Source organism: Dunckerocampus dactyliophorus, chromosome 20 (genome assembly GCF_027744805.1).
Source record: "Dunckerocampus dactyliophorus isolate RoL2022-P2 chromosome 20, RoL_Ddac_1.1, whole genome shotgun sequence".
NCBI classification, from domain to species: Eukaryota; Metazoa; Chordata; class Actinopteri; order Syngnathiformes; family Syngnathidae; genus Dunckerocampus; species Dunckerocampus dactyliophorus.
Genome location: NC_072838.1, coordinates 10,432,959 through 10,452,070, shown reverse-complemented (window position 1 = coordinate 10,452,070; position 19,112 = coordinate 10,432,959).

The window sequence follows — 19,112 nt, the reverse complement described above, 5'->3', positions numbered from 1 at the left end:
TTTTTTTTTAGAGGATTTAATTTTTAGAAAGCAAATATTTATATAACATTTAATTTAAAATAAAGAATAATGACAAATTAGTTAAAGATTTAGAAAAACAAAGGGACAAAGGGACACATTCAGTTTATTGATGAACTTTTCATGTCTTACAGCGATCTCAAAGGAGTCACCTTTCTCCCTTTGGGCATCACTGGTGCCTTCAAGTTCTCTCCGTTGAACCCCCACCCCACCCACACATCCCTCAGCTCATTTACCCTCATCTGACTAAACCTGCAGTGAGCTCCGGGATTACCCCAGTAAGAAGCTGTCTGTCGACGCCTGCGGCCCGTGGCATGGAGTTAATGGAGCAGTTTGAGGTGCGTATCTGTCAGGCGGTGTGCAGGCTCATGGCTTTGGGATTAGCGTGACTGGGAAGCCATCGAGCTGTTTCCTCAAACATGAGCTGAACGGATGACCTCATTGTCAGTGGAGTCACGGTGCATGTCATTGGTTTGCCACACGAGTCACTTTAGCAACATGAGGAAGTAGTTCATGGAGACGACAGACGGCAAAATGATATCATCTTTACAGCATATGCACGTGTTGTCTCTGAATCTTTAATCAGCCCACCAGGGGCCTGAACCCTACGACCTTTGTGTCCACCTTTGATGCCGGGGGGAAAGTGTGACATAAAGAATGAGCAGACATCCTGCCAACCGGAGGTGACACTTCCGAAATATCTCACGCTTAGTTCGCCGTGCTTTCTTAAAAACTCATTACCAAAGTGAAACCTTGTAAAGTTGGAGGGGAGACACCGGGCGGCTGACACCAGCGTCGGGCCCAGATGAAGAATGTGGATAGGACATTTTTGATAACAAATGTACAGATTGAAATCGTGGATTTCGAGGCTTGTAGCACGTGCTACATGAGACTTGCTGATGTTAGATAGCGCAACAAAGAGGCACTCTCACTATTGTCTGAAAGCGCTGCTCCAAACTCCATCCATGATGAGGTTATTCCCTTGTCTTAACAATTACTAGGCTTTTTATTATAACATGATTAGAGATATACCAACATTGTCCAGCATTTCATTTCTGATACTGATATCGACCGATACGGACATAGGCAGCAGCTCTTCCCTCCAACTAATGTCATGAACGCACACATGATGCTTCTTGATGCCGCTGGATGCATTTCACAAACAAACACAGTACAAAATAAGACTGCAATGTGCAGTGTAAGTTCTACAAAAAGTGCCATTTACTTTCAACTTTTTGTCTCAAGAAAAGTCATGAAAAAATCCCAACCTATAGTCAACTAAAATAACGTGTCCTAGAAAAAGGTTTGTCTTAATACATTCAGAAATAAGAATAAACTCTGGACTGATGCAATAAGTGAAATTATAAACTGGGCTCATTCAGCACGCCACACATGACGTGAGAATGAACGAAATATATTTAGTACAGTTGTTACTTTACCCTTAGTCGCAAATTGCGTATTTACAATCCAAAGCCCAAACTTGTTTGGTGAATGTACCCGCCTCACAGCCAAGTGGTTTTGGGTTTGAAACCCTACTTCGATATCGTCGTGTGGAGTTTGCATGCTCTCCCTGTGGTACTCCACATCCCAAAGACATGCATGTTAGTCTACTTGGAGGTGTGCCCGTAAGTGTGAATGTTTATTTCTCCTTTACAGTTTTTTAGTTTACACTGTATGTCACAAATCCTGGATTATGTTGATGTAATTCCATATTCCAGGGATACTTTTCCTTAACAACCATCCTGCATCCCATAAACGTGGCCGCTGTGCAGAGAAATACACTTTTTTTCTCCACATTTTTTCACAATCTTATAAAATTGCCTTTGTGTAATTATTGATTTATTTTTTAATAACATTTTTAACACCATTAAAGTGCAGTAAATGGTCACACACATCATGTAATTAACATACACCTCACCTATTTTAGCTGAGGCAAGTTGACCGTATTCTCCTCGTGACTCACTTGAGGAAGACTCTTAATTGTGGAAGCAGGTTCCTGCAAAAGAGGAGCATTTTCCTCGACACGGCCATCTAATTTCTTGCTAAGAATAACAAACAAGCTGCCAAGATAAATCATGCCATGTTTTTCAGGCTGCCATTCAGTCATGCTTCTGTCATCCTAACAGTGCAGTTCCTCAGGAAGATAAAAGGGTCAACGAGACGAAGAATGTGCGGAAAGTGATGTGTCTCACCTCACACACACATGCATGCACACACACGTAGCCAGCCTCCTATCTGTGGCTGCTTGGCAAATGAGCCTGGGGGGGATATTTACACTGATTTGTTTGGATGTCTGCAATTCAGTAGACAGCATGTTGATAATGAGGTGTTTTACTAACCAGATAAAAGTGTTGCACTTGGACACAACACTAGCAAACAGGAGCAATGGACAGGATGCACTCTGCTAAATAAATACTGATCATTGATAAATGTGTCACAGCGCCAATGTCACCTCCATCCTCTATGACACACAAGCTAATAGACTTCAGCCTTGTTCCATATTTAAATATATTATTACCACCATTGGACTGTGCTACGTTTGCTGGAAGAGATAATATTATGGGCCTGCAAAGCAAAGCGCCGCAGCCCATTCTATTATTATATCTTATTCTGCCGTAACTAATGCAAGTGTGCTATTTATAGTTTGTAACATTTTGTGCAACCGTGGCCACGTAACTGACGAATTTGAAAACAGGCCACGTGATTAGGAACCCCCTCTTCAGCCCATACCGTGCATTTAACATGCGAGCAACACCGGCCCAGAGGTAAGCAACAGGAAGGCCCATTAAAAATTCCAGCAGATTTTTTTGTAGTTTATTTTATATTCTTATATTAAATTACTATTACATATTGTATATATAAATGATAAAATATTATTCATATAAGATTATTATATTATTAAACGTGTTATCACCTTCCATTGTTGAAGACTGTACTGTCGACATTGTGCATCTATTCTGAAATGCACACAATAATGACCACCATGGCACTGCAACAAACCATGGACAATCAACGCAAGGCTAAAGCATGTTAAAAAGAAGAAGATGACGTGTTCTACGGTGACTGGAAAGAAGACAATGAGCAGATACGCTTGTCTGAGCTGCTATCACTAAAAAAAACTCTGACACAGAACCAAACAGCCTGCCCTTTATCAGACCCCTAACACCCGGAACAAAACTTGTTACCTTCCCCTTTTTTTAAGACTGATTAGTCAGCAAACATGTGCAAGTTCTGGTAGGGTACAGGAAAAGACTTTTGGATGGCCAGACCTCTCATGCGATCAAACGTAAGTTGATGCAGTACCTGCACTGGCCTGGAAGAGGCAGCAACGTGCCACAGGGCATCCAGACTAGCTGTTAGCTTATCCGGTAAGTGAGAAAAATCACGTTTGTAGCGCTTTGTAGCGTCGAACAACTCATCCAGTCTTGCTCGAGTGCGTTATTATTATTAAAAAGTGGCAACATTAGTGGTCGACCGCTTTTCCCGACATAATATTTGAGACCCGAAGGAGTCATATCCATGAACTATTATTTTTACACGTCGACATGAGCTGCAATGTGAAACGACAACTACTACACGCTAGGCAACTCTTCTTCTCTTTCAGTTGGCAGGCAAACACCACTGCCCGTGCGGCCTTGCCCCTGAATTACATCAACACTGCCATCACCATCACATGCGACAGTCACACAATCTGTGGCTCAAATGCCCTCAGTGTTGACAAGAGCACTTAAAAAAAAAATCCCAAATATTGATCTATGATTGTCAGGCTTTTTCCTAAGCAGATCAGAGAGAAAACACTTTAAGCACACTTCACACCGCAACACAGTTTTTAAGAGAGTTGCCTTGGTGCTAAAGAGCGAATTGGGCTCACAATCAGCGTGATTATCTTCATGTGCGTACCCCGCTTAGCATAGTTGCGTATGAAAACTGCTGTCCTTGATGGATGACACTGTTAGGCGGTTGTAAGAACACTTTGAGAAGTACACTGTAACCTTAGGGGTACACTGTCTGGGTACCCTCAAGGCTACTGACTTCGTTCCCTTGACGCTTAACTTAGAGATGAGGAACATATCTGTACCTTTTTGGTCCTGGAAAATACACACACACACACACACACACACACACACACGCTCACCCTTGAATTCGGTAATGAGCCCCATTAGTACAATGTACTCCTGACAGTGTCCAAGTTGGTGGAGACTGCCGGAGGACCTTTCGAACCCCTCAGAGGAGGAACATGTGCCACCATGACCTGTTCTTTGTCTGTCAATGCTGTCTAGTCTACATGTGTGCTGACATTGTGTCTCCATTGGGAATGTTATCGGACAGTAACCTACCTACTGCACCATGCGGGCATACAAATAAATATCGCCGCACAATACCCGTGCCCAAAAAAAAACACCTACATACTGCCGCCGCTAGGCATGCTGGGTAGCTTGTGGTGCTCTTTCTCCCATTTTGCCGTGTTTGTTCCATTTTTGCCTAATTGCAAAATAAGTTGATAAGTAAACAAGGAGGCGTTAATGCGCTTGATATCCAATGATTTATTGTTCACGGTTCATATTGTTGTTGCAGCTGGACTACCCAGCATGCCTTGCGGGCATTTGGAAACAGTTTTAAGTTGAGCTTATCACACACGTAGTAGTAGTTGATTCATGTGATGCATTAACTTACTGTGGATGTGTTGTGTTGTTGTTGCGTTGCACCGTGAGCAAGTATGTCGTTCTGTTTGATGACCACCTATATATAGACCGCCCCTCCGCCAAATCTTTGAACCCAATGTGGCCCGTGAGTCAAAAAGTTTGCCCACCCCTGTTATAGGAGGTCATATTGTTCTATTGGGACCACTGACCTTTGGGCCTAACAAAAATGCAGAGTTGTGTTCAGGTGCTCGACTGTTGGCCTTACCTTGACTCGAACTGCCAGATTTTTTGAAAAGTTTTTTTGTCTCCAAATAAAAAATATGGCGGCTTACAGCTTAGTATAAGGTACCTGATTATCTCCCACTGGAATTGTTCTGTTCATGTAAAACTGCAAAGCCAAAAAAGTACCAAAGAGATATTCAGGACTAAATTCAAACAGGATGAAGAAGGTGCACATAAGGTGTCTGACAAAGGTGAGTACACCCCTCACATTTCTGCATTTGATTATAAAAGTCCCTTCTTTATCGCGGTTAAATGGTTACAGACCCAACTGTGATAAGCGAATTTCCACAAAGTAGGATTCATTATTATAGATAGAATCATTTTGTAGTTTCGTAGAGCATAGAAAACCTGCTTACAACCTTCTAAATATGCTTCTTAACATTATAAGAGCCCTCTAGACATGAATTAACACCCCTATAGTCACCCTTACACTCGTATTACCCAATATGGTAGACATAATAAAAGAAAATAAGACATAAATAAGACATAATATACTCATATTAACACTGGGGGAGTTCCTTGTTGTTGTTCTTTTTTTACTTCCAAAAATATTAACAAAAAAATCCATTGTATCAAGGATAATTGTTTTACATGCAGAAAATAATGTGAAATAATTCTAAGCGACAAATGGATGGAACCTATTATTGATGTGGACCTTCTTTATCAAATTGCTGGCACTCGCATCTTCCTCTGGCCCCATGACAGGTTATTTAGCAGTCCCACTCAATAAAAAAAAAAAAGCACGGACAATGCTTTGTTTGGGCACTCAATTCGCAGAACGACATGGACAAGCTCGCTAAGTACAAGACTGTACAAAAACCCATTCGGCGGACCAAAACAGAGGCAAAATTTGGGTCAAAACTTTCGACAGCCATCCAAAAACTGCGGTGTACAACGGGTGTGACTACATAATAAATTCCTGTGTACTATACCCATCAAAAAGTTGACAAAAGGACATTTCTGGACTGAATCCAGGATTGGCACGTTGTTTTGTTAGAAGATTTAATTTAAAGAACACCTGCCACTACGAGCTGCAGCCTCGATAGACTGCTTGGATCCTTTTCACATTTGCATACTTAGATAGCTATTAGCTATTCCTATGTAATTGATAACCACTTTTCAGTAGTATCTCCATGACGTGTGTATACTCGACACATGGAAATATTTGACTATTATGGAACACGCTGCTCAGTGTTTACAAGCTGACAAGAAGCAACAGTCTCATTTTCTATCTCCAAAGCAAAGGGAACAATGTCGGTAGGGACATTCAATATTTAAGTTTATTACAACACCCAAACAAACACAATCGTTGTGTTGTTTCTGTTCCAGACTACAACATAATGATAACTAATTCTAATAACAGCACTTAGTTTCATGTCAGTGTTGCGTTTGGGGTCACACCTGCAATGTGCTACTGTAACATGTGTGAGCGTGCAGGTGGTACAGTAGATGGGAGTTGGCACATCTGCACAATGCAGCTGTGAGTGTGTATAGCATGAAAGTGCATATCACACATTAGAAGATAAAACCAAAAAGCCTGTCATGGGACTCCTTTAGTTGTTTAAAAAACACAACACTTTCACCTCACGTGAGCCTTTCCCAGCAGTGCGCCGCCGTATTTCTTCACAGCGTGAGAGCTTTGGACAAATGGAGGCCTTTAAAATAAGGAAAGGATGAGGTTGGCTCCTTTCTCTCTGAAGGTCATCAGTGGCTGAATGGCGTCCCAAATAGCCCTCACAAAGCATGTGTCGGTGCTTGGACCCCTGTGGGGAGCAGCTAGCTTGGTATAAAACCAAACCAAATGCTCTGTGCCTAATTAAAAAAACAGTGTACAGTGTAAAAATATCATCAAACTCGGTCTCCGTTCCACTTTAAATAGCATGTAATGTAAGAGTTTTTGCTGTGCTTTGTCATTGAAAAATTCACAAAATACACTGCATATGATCAATACAGTAGACGCCCCTACAACGTAAATAATCCGTTCCGAGAACCTTTATGTGATAGGGATTTTATGTTATACGAAGCGTAAAATACATGTAAATAGCCTAATCCGTTCCAAGATCTTCCCAAACTCACCCCTTTGGCACTTCAAAATATTCAAAGTCCACCAAATATGGTGGGAAAATATAAGAAAACATTAGCATAAACATAGTACAATAACATTCCAATATAAAATCAGGTAATAAATAAGATTACTGTACTATAAATGAATAAAACTGAAAAACAAAAACAATCCTACCGTTCACGAGATGTCTTGATCAGGAGCGCAAGTGGAGGCAGGAAGGAGGAGGAGGACTAGCCTGAGTCGAAACGCGACTCAACGAGTCTAAGAGTCAGCTGGTCTCACAGACAAACGCACCCGCACTACATGATAATGCTGTGTGCCAAATTTTAATTTGTAACTTAACTTAATTGTTTAAGTTAGTTTAAGGGCGACTACCAAGAGGAAGGAGTTTGAAGGGAGAAGCCTGTCTCTCACACAAACTCACGTACGTGCTCAGCCAATGAAATGAGAGCGGAGGTGGTGCCCCGATAATCAGCCAATGAGAGCGTGATGCGTCAGAACCAAGTGTTAGTCTGAACTTGCACCGACTTGAGGCATTAATAAAGTTGATTGAAAAAAAAAAAGACTTGCACTGACTTGACGCTTTATGTTATATGGAATTTCTTCTGTAATACGAAGCAAAAACTTTACATAAATTCTTTATATTCAGTGGAATTTATGTAAAAGGAGGTTTATGTTTTGCGAGGTACTACTGTATATGAAACATGAAAATGTATGATAAATATATGTTACGTATCGGTGAATTAATACATTTATATAATATTATTGATGGTATCGTCACAGATTTTTACAACGGGAATAGCATTACTGGTAATTCAAGCTGGTAGATGCACAGAATGCAAGTTTGTACAAAATGAAACTATGCGGCTGTTCGTTGTCGTTGTAAAATACCTCACACACTCATAATGACTACTTGGTTCAGGAGTAAGTAACGCTCCTCAAGGTGCTGTCCAAATGTTGGTGCATGTGATCATGGCTCATGAGGCTACAAGAACCCTCAAGCCACACAACCATTGAAAACAACAAAAACACACCAACAACTATGTGGCAAAACCAAACAATTGTAAAAAGAAAATACCAGGACGTGTGTTGGAACAAGAAAACCTGACCAGCTTTGAAACCAACGTTGCATAACATCCCAAGAGTTATAAGAAATCATTCTGACTGAATTTAGCGGAAGGTTTCATTTTGGGTGATGATCCCTGTTTGGGTTAGGCATGTGCGACAATGTATTTGTTGTCATCTGAATGACTAACTGTTGACGGAGCTGGACTTTTGTTTAGGAAAGTCTCCCTCGGCGTGCAGCAGGTGCTCACAATCTTGTTTGGTTTCCAGTTGATAGCAGAAGCTAGAGGAGGCTGCACAATATGAGTCAGTGACAGGGCAAAGCGACATTGGCCCAGTTGCTGAGCTGCACATGCACTGTTTCTAGCACACTTGTAGCTGACGGATTGGATAAGATGATAGGACGATATAACGTGTGTCAACTTCTTTGTGTGTGTGTGTGTGCGTTTATCTAAAAGTCAGTCGTTGTTGCTTGTTGTGACACGCCACAGTGCAAGGTTTCTAGTAGGACAGCTTTCACCCTTGAGACACACACGTAAACACATTTCAACAAGAATGCATTTATACACGGCATGGATTTGCAGGTTTTACCCTCAATATCCAATACAAGAATTGTATCAAAGAATATTTTTTTTATCAGTAATAAATGAAATACAGTAAACCCTCATTTTATCGCGGTGAACTGGTTCCGCAAACTAGGATTCCTTATTTATAAATGGAATATTTTCATAGAAAATACCGTCTACATACGCTTCTAAATATGCTTTTTAACATTATTAGAGTTCTCTAGACATGAAATAACACCCCTATAGTTGCCTTTACGCTCGTATTACCCAACATAGTAGACATAATAACTGAAATAAGCCATTTAAGGCATAAATAAGACTCGTGTGACGTGTGTGCGATGCTGTAAATGTGTTCCGGCGCTAGGGGAGCTGAGTGGGGGGGCAGACAGGTAGTGACGTCGGGGGTTCAGAGTTGAGTTTTAGCTTGGCGCAGGGTTGCGGCCGCAGCAATAGCCCGTGTTAGGGATTATTGTGCCTGTTGTGAGGTCATTCAAACCTGCAATAAAAGCCTGTTGTTGTTATGTTACATTACAGTAGCATTACCGACACGTTGTGACCAGTGTAGAATACTACATATCCTCACGACGTCTTTGAATTCGTCTTCTGAATGCCTTATATTTGTATTTTAGTTAATTTAGCCATTTTTATGCTTGAAATTTTAATTTAGGCAAAAAATGTCACATTTGCTTAAATGCACATTTTTTAAAATTAATAATAGTATAATAATAATAATAATAATAATAATAATAATAATAATAATAATAATAATAATAAAACTATAATTAAATAATACTAATTATGAATTGCATTATTAATTGCCCATTAAGAAACATTTCTGCAAATGTTTATCCAATTGGCTGATTTCCACATAGTTTGAGTAAAATAAGGACATAGGTCATTCAGACATGTTACACAGAATGGTCATTTTACATTGCTTTTAAATAAGTGGATGTGCATAGGATGCATGTTAGGCAATTGTGTTTTTAGCAGCAGATGACAAAAGTATGTACCCCCTTACGCTTCTTGCACATGCAGACAACAATACCTCATGACGTGATGGGACCACAGACTGGCCGTCACTGCGCACTTTTTCCGTGTGCTAATCAGTTTTGCGTGGGCATGCGGCGGGCCTCTGTGGCGACACACAACTGTCGTAGGGAAATGGGTCTTGGAGAAAACATGTGTGGAATGTGTCGGTGACAAAGGCAAAAAAAAAAAAAAAGGAGATAGAAGTTCCATCAACAGTCCGAATGACAGTTACGGTAATCTTATCAGGGATGTCACTGGAAGCAATGTTTGCAAACAACTTTTTGGATTTAGATTTAGATTTATGTGTGAACAATTTAGACTTTCATGTCAAGATTAATAAGAATGCATGCAGTGGTATGGTGGTGTGGACCTGTAGCACTCCCAGGGTCTACCTGAGCAGTACTGAGCCTTTTTGACCCCTTGCACCCACCGCACTTGAAGTTCATGTTGGCAAGTGTGTTTGTTTTGTTGGCAATGCACTTCACTCTGTTAGTTCATTTCTATATGTACTGTGTTCAAGCCGCACCCACTAAATTTGGAGAGAAAATCAGATTTGTGCTTATATAAGCCACACCGGACTATAAGCCGCACATGTTCACGTCATACTGTGGCACACGTGAGTCTGTGAGGACCAGGTAGGTCTTTATTTGACAGGAGCCAATCATAAACTATGAACAAACTCACGACGAGCTCGTCAACCCATTGGAAATTGCAGGAGGTCATTACTCAATATAACAGTCTGACTCACGGTGTCATCTTACAAAGAACACTAATCTCATCACACAGCCGCTGCCGTTTCCTCACTGACTCGCGAGTATATTTAAACAATTAGTAGCAGTTCTGAAGTGAAGGAGATGTCACGAGATGAGAAATTAGCCATAAATTAGCCGCAGGCTTCAAAGTCTAAGAAAAAATTAGCGGCTTATACTCCGTAAATGACGGTGTCTACTGTCTGTATAACTTGCAGGGAAATGAACCGATTCTCATGTAATTTTACATCCATGCGATACCAGTACTCACTTGTCCACCATTCCCCTCCTCCTTGGTGTTGGCGCCCTTATTTTTGAAGTCTTTTCAAAGTCTCTTCCCATATTATTGTTGCTCCCTTATTCCCCGCCTGGGGAGGGGATTACTGTAAATCTCTAACCTTGCTGTGAACTGAATTGATCCAACATAAGAAAAAAAACTCTTGGAAACCACAGTAATTACACAACCAAACATCAGTATTATGTAATCTGATTGGCCTTGAAAAATACTAACCAACCATGAAAGAGTTAACATCCATGGTCTTAACCAAATACACTTGCAGTTTTACGTCTGATTGTGTTGTTGCTGTCACACTTTGCTCTCTGACCAATCAAACCACAACATTTTTTTAGTGTTGACAATAGCGAGGAATGTGAAGTTCGAGGCCCCCACATGAGCAATCACGGTGGCATGTTCGTACACAATGATGGAGCATAAAAAGTTTTGACACAATGACTCTGACACATTAGTTTATCAGCTGGCAGCCTTCCGACCCAAACAACAACACACCACAATACACACTCTGTGCAAGGATGAGTGGGTGTGCAATTTGAATTGTGATAGTGAACCTTTAGAACAGCATGTCAGAAAGTGGAAATAACACTCTAAAAATATCCCTATGTTATCATTATTATTATTATTTTGTAGCTTTATTATTATTGATGGTACAAAGGAGTATTAGGGACCCTTTAAAAAGAATAAAAACAAATACAACATTTGAAAAAAATAGTTGAAATATCACAAGAATAAAGGTGTACGTTTATGAGCATAACGTTGGAATTTTAAAGAGAAAATATCTTTTAAAAAAAGTCTAAAAACTACCAGAAGTATTGTAATGGTTTGCGGAAAAAAGTACGATAATATTTTCTTCAATAAAAAAAAGTTCTACGAAAATAAAGTGCTATATATATTAAAAAAGACATGTCAGTTTAGTTAGGTTATGAGAATAAAGTTGTAATATTACATTAAAAATTAGTAAAGTAAAGTTACAGGAGTTTTTTAATGTTATACAAATACTTTTTTTTTTCGAATAAAGTAGTAATAGTACAAGGAGAAAAAGAAGTCTTGAAGAAACAGGTAAAAAAGTCATAATGGCTCAAGAATAAAGTATTTTTTTCATAAAAAACAAAAATAACCTTCTGTTGTGAGAATAAAAATCGGAATTTGTCCTAAGTCTGCCACAATTTTCTTTCTCAGCAGAGTATATGTTTTCGTAAACTAGCTTTTTTTCTTAATTGATTGCCGTTATTCTCAGAATTCAAACTTTATTCTTGTAAATCTATGCCTTTTTTTTTACAAATTTGAGTGGCCCTAAACCCTTTATAACTAACTTTTCTAACCTAATACACCATTTTTCTTTCTTTATGGAATGAAAAGGTTTGACATTTGCCTCACTATTGCCTCTAGAGGAGGGAAGTGGAATAACATGAAGACCGGCGTTGTCCAGGTTCTCTAACCAATCGTTGGCCTCTTTAAACAACTGAAAACTGGCACAATGTTGGTATGTAATTTTCCGTCGCTTTCACAGCTTTACACACACCTGCAGTGTCTATCAACATTGACCTTCATAAGGGATTTGCATTATGTGTATGCATGCAAGGTCCATGCATGTAAAGGACAAAGACGGAAAAAGAATCTCACGCCACCCGCCTAGCAATGTAAACAAACACGGCGACACCGGGGAGCAAAGCAAAAAGCATTAGAAAGGCTCTTAACGCTCAGCTGTGTTTGCGGCCTTAAGGCTGTGACCCAATTTATTCAGCCCTGAGAACACACAAGTTTAGTGGCTTGTCTTAATATTTAGTCTAATAGTGTGACAATGGCCAAGATGTATTAGGTGTTAAAGCCCGAAGACGCAATCCTAATAAACAAAACTTTGTTTTTACGATGAGATAATACTAAACATTTGAAATATTTGAAATAACCAGATGATGACTGCAATACCTGCAATACCAAGACACCGTGCCAACATACTTTGCTGATGACTTTAACACAAACGAGGTCATATTTGGACTAAACACCAGAAAGTTACTGCACTTTTTGCTATTATTTTGCCACACATACAGCAAACTTGTATTTGTTGTCATCTTTTTTAATGCTTACTTATAGATACCTGTAAAAAGTGTAAATAATACAATGGTACCTTGGTTTTTGTTATTGATTTGTTCTAAAAGGTCAGACAACAACCACAATGTACCAAAACCAAGGCATATTTTTCCCATAGGGAATAATGTAAATCCAATCAATCCTTTCCAGACACCCAAAAATATTAACACAAAATGAATTTCCAGAGAGAATAATTATTACCCACAAAATTTTTTTTGAAATAATTACAAATGAAAACTGGATGGAACTTATTGCTGATGCAGGTTCCTAGTACATGCTGGCGGGATCAAATTCAATAGTGTTTCTCACCTACTGCTGGCAGCGGCAACTTTTTTTTAGTCCCCATGGCGGGTTATTTAGCAGTCACACGCAACAGAAAATGCACGGACAGTGAGTCGGCACCGCGTCTGGTTGATTTTGCGGAACGATACAGCACAGGGCAGTTTGATACACGCAATACTGTACAAAAACAGAGAAACTGTATGAAAACCGTATAACGTTCGTAACTCTGGGCCACACTCCAACACGGTAGGTGCGGTAATGCGCCTCAAAGCCTGGTTGTCACTCAACTCCCGCCACCCGCAAGAAGAAGAAAACACAACACATCCACGTGGTGCGCGGTGGTTATTTTCACGTTAGACTTTGGATACTCGGCTCCGTAGCTACAACGATGGCTGCCCCTCACTGTGCCCGGATTGCTGTGTCATGGTGCGGGGAGCTCACACAAGAAGTGCCGCTGCAACCGCTAGTTGTTTATACCGTTCATAAATTGCTATTGCCAAATTTAAGTGTAAGGAATTGATATCATAAACAGCATTCTTAATACTAAATGAATGAATATTTAATGTGTAAAGTGGGACTGTGTGTTGACTTCATTTACAATAACGTCAGTTAATTGCTGGCCATGTAAATGTGGTCACAGGACATTCCATTGTGAACGCGCTCTTATAAATGTAAACCAGTCTAACAAAAATGCAAACAATGACTCGGGTTGCGTAGCTAACCAATGAAAAATAAAACAAAGAAAGAAGAAAGGTCATTTTTGTTGTTTTTGGGCTCAAAAGAAAACACTAAAGCTTGGCTTTCATTGTCTACTCGGACTGTATCGACACATGTTGATGTTACGTAATGCACATGCATCCATTTCTGGCCTCCCTGAGAAAAATTTGAGGAAACGGTGCCCCGTTTTGTGAAACCAAGTGTACAATTCCAAGCATTCCGAACATTCCCTTCAAATGTTCACACATATATGAGGAACAGGTGAAAGCCCCCCTCACTCCCCACTTTGCCAGCATCTTTAAGTCAAGCCAAGCTGCAGACACGACGCTCATTCATGTCTGTCAGCAAAGTGTAATTGAAAGTATGCAGGGGATATACCTGCGATGCTTCACACCGTCATTCCTGACAGGTAGGGAGACACTTGGTTGGCTGGAAGGATTACACAGGCAGTCAAGGTGCTGAGAGAAGACATTCCCATGATTCATGCTGACAAGGTGAAAGCGTCACCAGTCCTTCCCAACGGGTGTGCTAGGTGGGCATCATATCATGAATATAATGCAATTGTAACCCACCTGGTTCAGCCAGCACCTGGCTCAGACCACGTTTTGTGGAGTTATATGCTCAAATGCCGAAAATGGTCCTCCCTCGCAATGTTAAAGAATCCTTAAAAAAATTCCTGGATCCAGACGGTGATCTGGATCACGCCCCGAAATTGTACCAGTTCTTCCATGTCCCTGAAAATTTCATCCACATCCATTCAGAACTTTTCAAGTTATTTTGCACACAAACAAACAAACAGATAAGCACCTGCGAAAACACCGCACTTGCATTTGGTTCCGAACACGACCACGATAAATGAATTTCTGCAAAGTACGATTCAATATTAATAAACGGAATATTTTTGTAGTTAGAGCATAGAAAATCAGTTTGACTTTCGAAATACATTTTTTTTTACCATTATTAAAGACATGTAGACATAAAATAACACCCCCATAGCCACCTTTACGCTCATATTACTCTTCGTTCACAATACATTGCGCAACACTAATGCGCAGGCTACGGGATCACTGCAGGGACATAAGAGACGACTGCCTTTCATACAGTAGCATAGCGCAATCTACTGACCTAGCTAGTTAGCCGCCAATTTATTTGTTCTAAACTTAAGAAAGTCACGATGGGGCGATGTTTGAACCGTGATGTAGCGAGTGACTGTATATACTGCATAAAGGTAAGTTTTGATGACTTATTGAGTGCTAATGTGCACATTTGTCTCAAGTTAATTCATGCTAGCACACTGCCTTTTACCACACACATCAAACAGCAATGTAATAATCGCTCTGAAAAACAAACTCCAGGCTTGTACTGGCAGACGGCATTCCCACACATAGTATCAGCATTTGAGACCAAATATGAGGTGAAAGAAAAACGATAAAAATACAGTATAGTAGTCAATCTGTGCGGCATGGGAGAAAGTTAGCACACGCACCATGGTGCGTTCAGAGACCATCGAACAAAGTGGGACGGGTCGCCGGCAATATATAAATGCCAAAACTATGGGATTTCTAACTGTATATTATTTTTTATATAAAATAATGGCCCTTATTTCCGAAAATGATATGCATTTACATAAAAATAGATGTAGTTATTTACAAGTGAAGTGTATTTTTTAAATTTATCATTGTAGGTTTATCATTGTCCAGTTCGGCCCCACTCATGGACCCGTACTGGGCCGCGGCCCAGTGGTTGGGGACCCCTGTTATAGGTGACAAAGCAAATTAGTGTCATGTCTAATAATACATCTCATTAGAAAGAACAGAGAGCAAACTGCACCCCTGGTTTACAGTGTTTCTTTTTAGGAAGGTGCAACAGTAAGAATTTGAACAGGGTGATGATTATTTTATTTTTAGTAAAGTTCCTGTGTTAATAGGTGCGAGGTTAATAGTTGCAGCATGCAGCACCATTCCCATACTGAACGCACAGCACGCTGCTTTCATATTACGCACTTATCTTTTTCCGCTTACGGAGGTTGAAGTGTTCAAAAGCAGGTGAACCGCACCTCGACGTCAGTGCCAGGAAGCGGGGGGGCCAGGGCCTGGTTTGAGTCATGACACAGACGGACGCTATGTTATACTCCTGCGCTCTTTTTCTGAATGCCTCGCTTTTTCGTCCACTTTTAGTTAGACTGTCCCTCACTTGAAATACTGTATGTCCACAGTAGCAAATGGGACATTACATTTTCACTGTGTGAGTACCCCATTAGTGACATTGTTAGCTCCATCCAAAGGTTTCATAAGTCGCTAACAGATGCGTGGTGGAAAATAGGGTGTGTGGAGTCAGCGCTGGTCGCACGTCAGAAGTCGAGGCCCGTCAGCCCCGCCCAGACATTCCCTCTCTATTGTTGGCTCCTGAGCTGGAGAATTCCTGCCGAGCGGAGGAGATTCCTCGCTGTGTAATGGGCTATTATGCTAGCTCGCACGCTATTCAATAGACTAATGACTTATGTCAAAAGCCAGCGTCTCAGGGGAGTCGCTTGCATTGAAGTGCATAGTTCAGAGGGTGAGTGCCATTGTGTCGCGACGCCGGGCCGGGTCACTCCGGTCTGTACACGTTAGCCTCTGTGCAAAGGAGGCATGTTGTTGCAGCTATGCTCTCGCAGAAGCGAAAAAGCTTCATGAAGCCACGGATGACTCATGGTGTAAAGGCCATGCGATTGTGTTGAAAATAGAACGAAACAGCCAAGTCAACATTTACCTTCATCATGTCAGTCTGATGATCACAATCACTCTTTCACTATTTTTAACCCCTACTACTATTATATTCTATATACAATACTGTACCTATTATATTCTATTCAATGCACTGGTACTTGCAACATACACTGTGGTACAAATGAATGCATTTTGCATTAGTTGTTGGTTAAAGGGACCTCCTGAGAAATTAACTTTCTCACTATATATTACCTAGAATAATAGATATTAATAATAATAATAATAATAAAAGAGCTTGTACCAGGCAATGTACAAAATAAAATGTTTCTACATTTGAATTTCGTGGCTTCACTCTATCACGTTTTTTTAAAAAACATATTCATGTATAAATCATGCTGTTTTGTGGTTGAATACGGCCTGTTACCATAAATTCCGATGTATAAGCCGCACCTACTAAATTTTGAGGAAAAAACAGATTTGTACATATATAAGCCCCACCGGTGTATAAGCCGCACGTGTCCACACCATAAAATGGTATATTGTGGCGCACACAAGTCCTTGAGGACCAGGCAGCTCTTTATTTGACAGGAACCAATCAGGAGCTATGAATAAACTCACAGCGAGCTTGTCAACCCATTGGAAATTGCATGAGGTCATTACTCAATATAACAGTCTGACTGAAGGAGTCATCTTACAAACACTAAACTCATCACACAGCAATTTAACACTCAAATGGTGTACCTAATAAATATGCAAACATCTACCAATACAAGTTTAAAATGAAAAAAAAAACCATTTAATTTTTCCCATAATGCATTTCATTTGCGCAAAACATTTAATTGGAGGACAAGCAGCATAGAAAATGTTGCCTCTGTCCACCAGAGGGAGCCAGAGGAGCCCAGAGCCCAGAGGGAGGCTGACGTCATTGCAGCGTTGGTCAGACACAATGCATTATGGGAAAAGAGGGTTTTTTTTTTCATTTGAAACCCGTATTGGTACATGTTTGTATATTTGCTATATGATGCATTTAGCGTTGCCTTGAACATGACACCGTGAGTCAGACTGTTATGTTTTATGTGTTATACTGTTATATATACTGACCTCCTGCAACTTCCAATGGGTCGACAAGCTTGTTGTGAGTGCACTGATTGCTTTTGACGGGCTCCTACCAAAGAAAGATCTATCATTTCCTCAGTGACTCGTGAGCGGCACAGTATTTAAACAATTAGTAGTAGTTCTGACATAAAGGAGATGTCACAAGATTAGAATTTAGCCATAAATCAGCCGCAGCGCTGAAAAAAGTCGCGGCTTATACACTGGAAATTACAGTAATATATTTTGTGTTTTTATTTGTATTTAACTTGCTGTCTTTCATTGCAGTGCTAACTGACGTCTGCACCCGAGATGTAACAAACCAAGTGTTTGCAAACAAAAACCATGCTGATCTGGAAACTCTGGCCTCAGCTTCACTGACGTTATTAGCCTGTGCAGAGAGCAGTACGCAGTAACAGTATTTATTGCTGTGGGCCCGAGGCACACAGTAAGAATAATTTTGCCACACGGGCTGCAGAGTCGAGACTTTTGAACCAATTTGCACTGGGTTGCTGCCTGCTGCCAGTTCAAACAACTCAGCAATGAGTGATGGGATGGAATTTGGGCGCACCGCCATTTGAACTCAACCCAAGAACAACTTGTATGACATTAACCGCACTCTACGTAAATAAGCGGGAATCTGCGGGACTGATGCAACTCTCTTTTAATGTAAAGGCGCATGCGTGTGTTGTAGGAATAGTCGTTCATTTGGGAAGACCGGAGCGTGTTAAAAGATGTTATTTTGCAGTGACCACTTTCTGATGAATAGCACAAACAAAACACATGCAAGGTGACGTAATGGAGGGAAGAGTGTTAAAGCATCACATCGGGACAACAGCTGAAGAATAAGATAGTCATCTTCCACCTTTTCAATAAGTAATTTAGTGAAACAAGCGTAAAAGTGAAATAGGCTTGCAGCTCGTCATGTGGAGATGTTGCAGGGGGCATCCCTCATGTCTGAAGGTCCTCGTCTGTGTGGTAATGACTGGCTTTATCAACAGGACAACGTTGCAGTTCACAGTGCCCGCCTGACAAAGAACTTCTTCCAGAGGAATAACCTCACTCTTTTGGACCATCCTGCGTGTTCTCCTGATCAAAATCCGACCGAGAACATTTGGGGATGGATGGCAAGGGAAGTTTACAAAAATGAACATCGGTTCCAGACAGTGGATGCCCACATGGTTGTTGGTTGCTTACTCAATGTTTTTTTGTCTCACTCCCATTTCTTATTTTTGCATTTTGAAGGTATACTTAGAACCTCCTTAAGATCCATTAGTGCAAAATGGCAATTTTTGCAAATTAAAAATGTTGATCAAGTGTATATGCAGCATGTGTATAATATGCTTATACATATGTCTTAGTAGCATATATTGAATATTTTATTTATTTTTAGCTACCATTGTTATTTTTAGTGTTTTATTATATATGCTCTCATAAATTGTATTTATTCGTGCTGTATTTGCACTACTTCGACTTGATTTGACTTTTGTCCAGCACCTTGCTCAACTGTGGT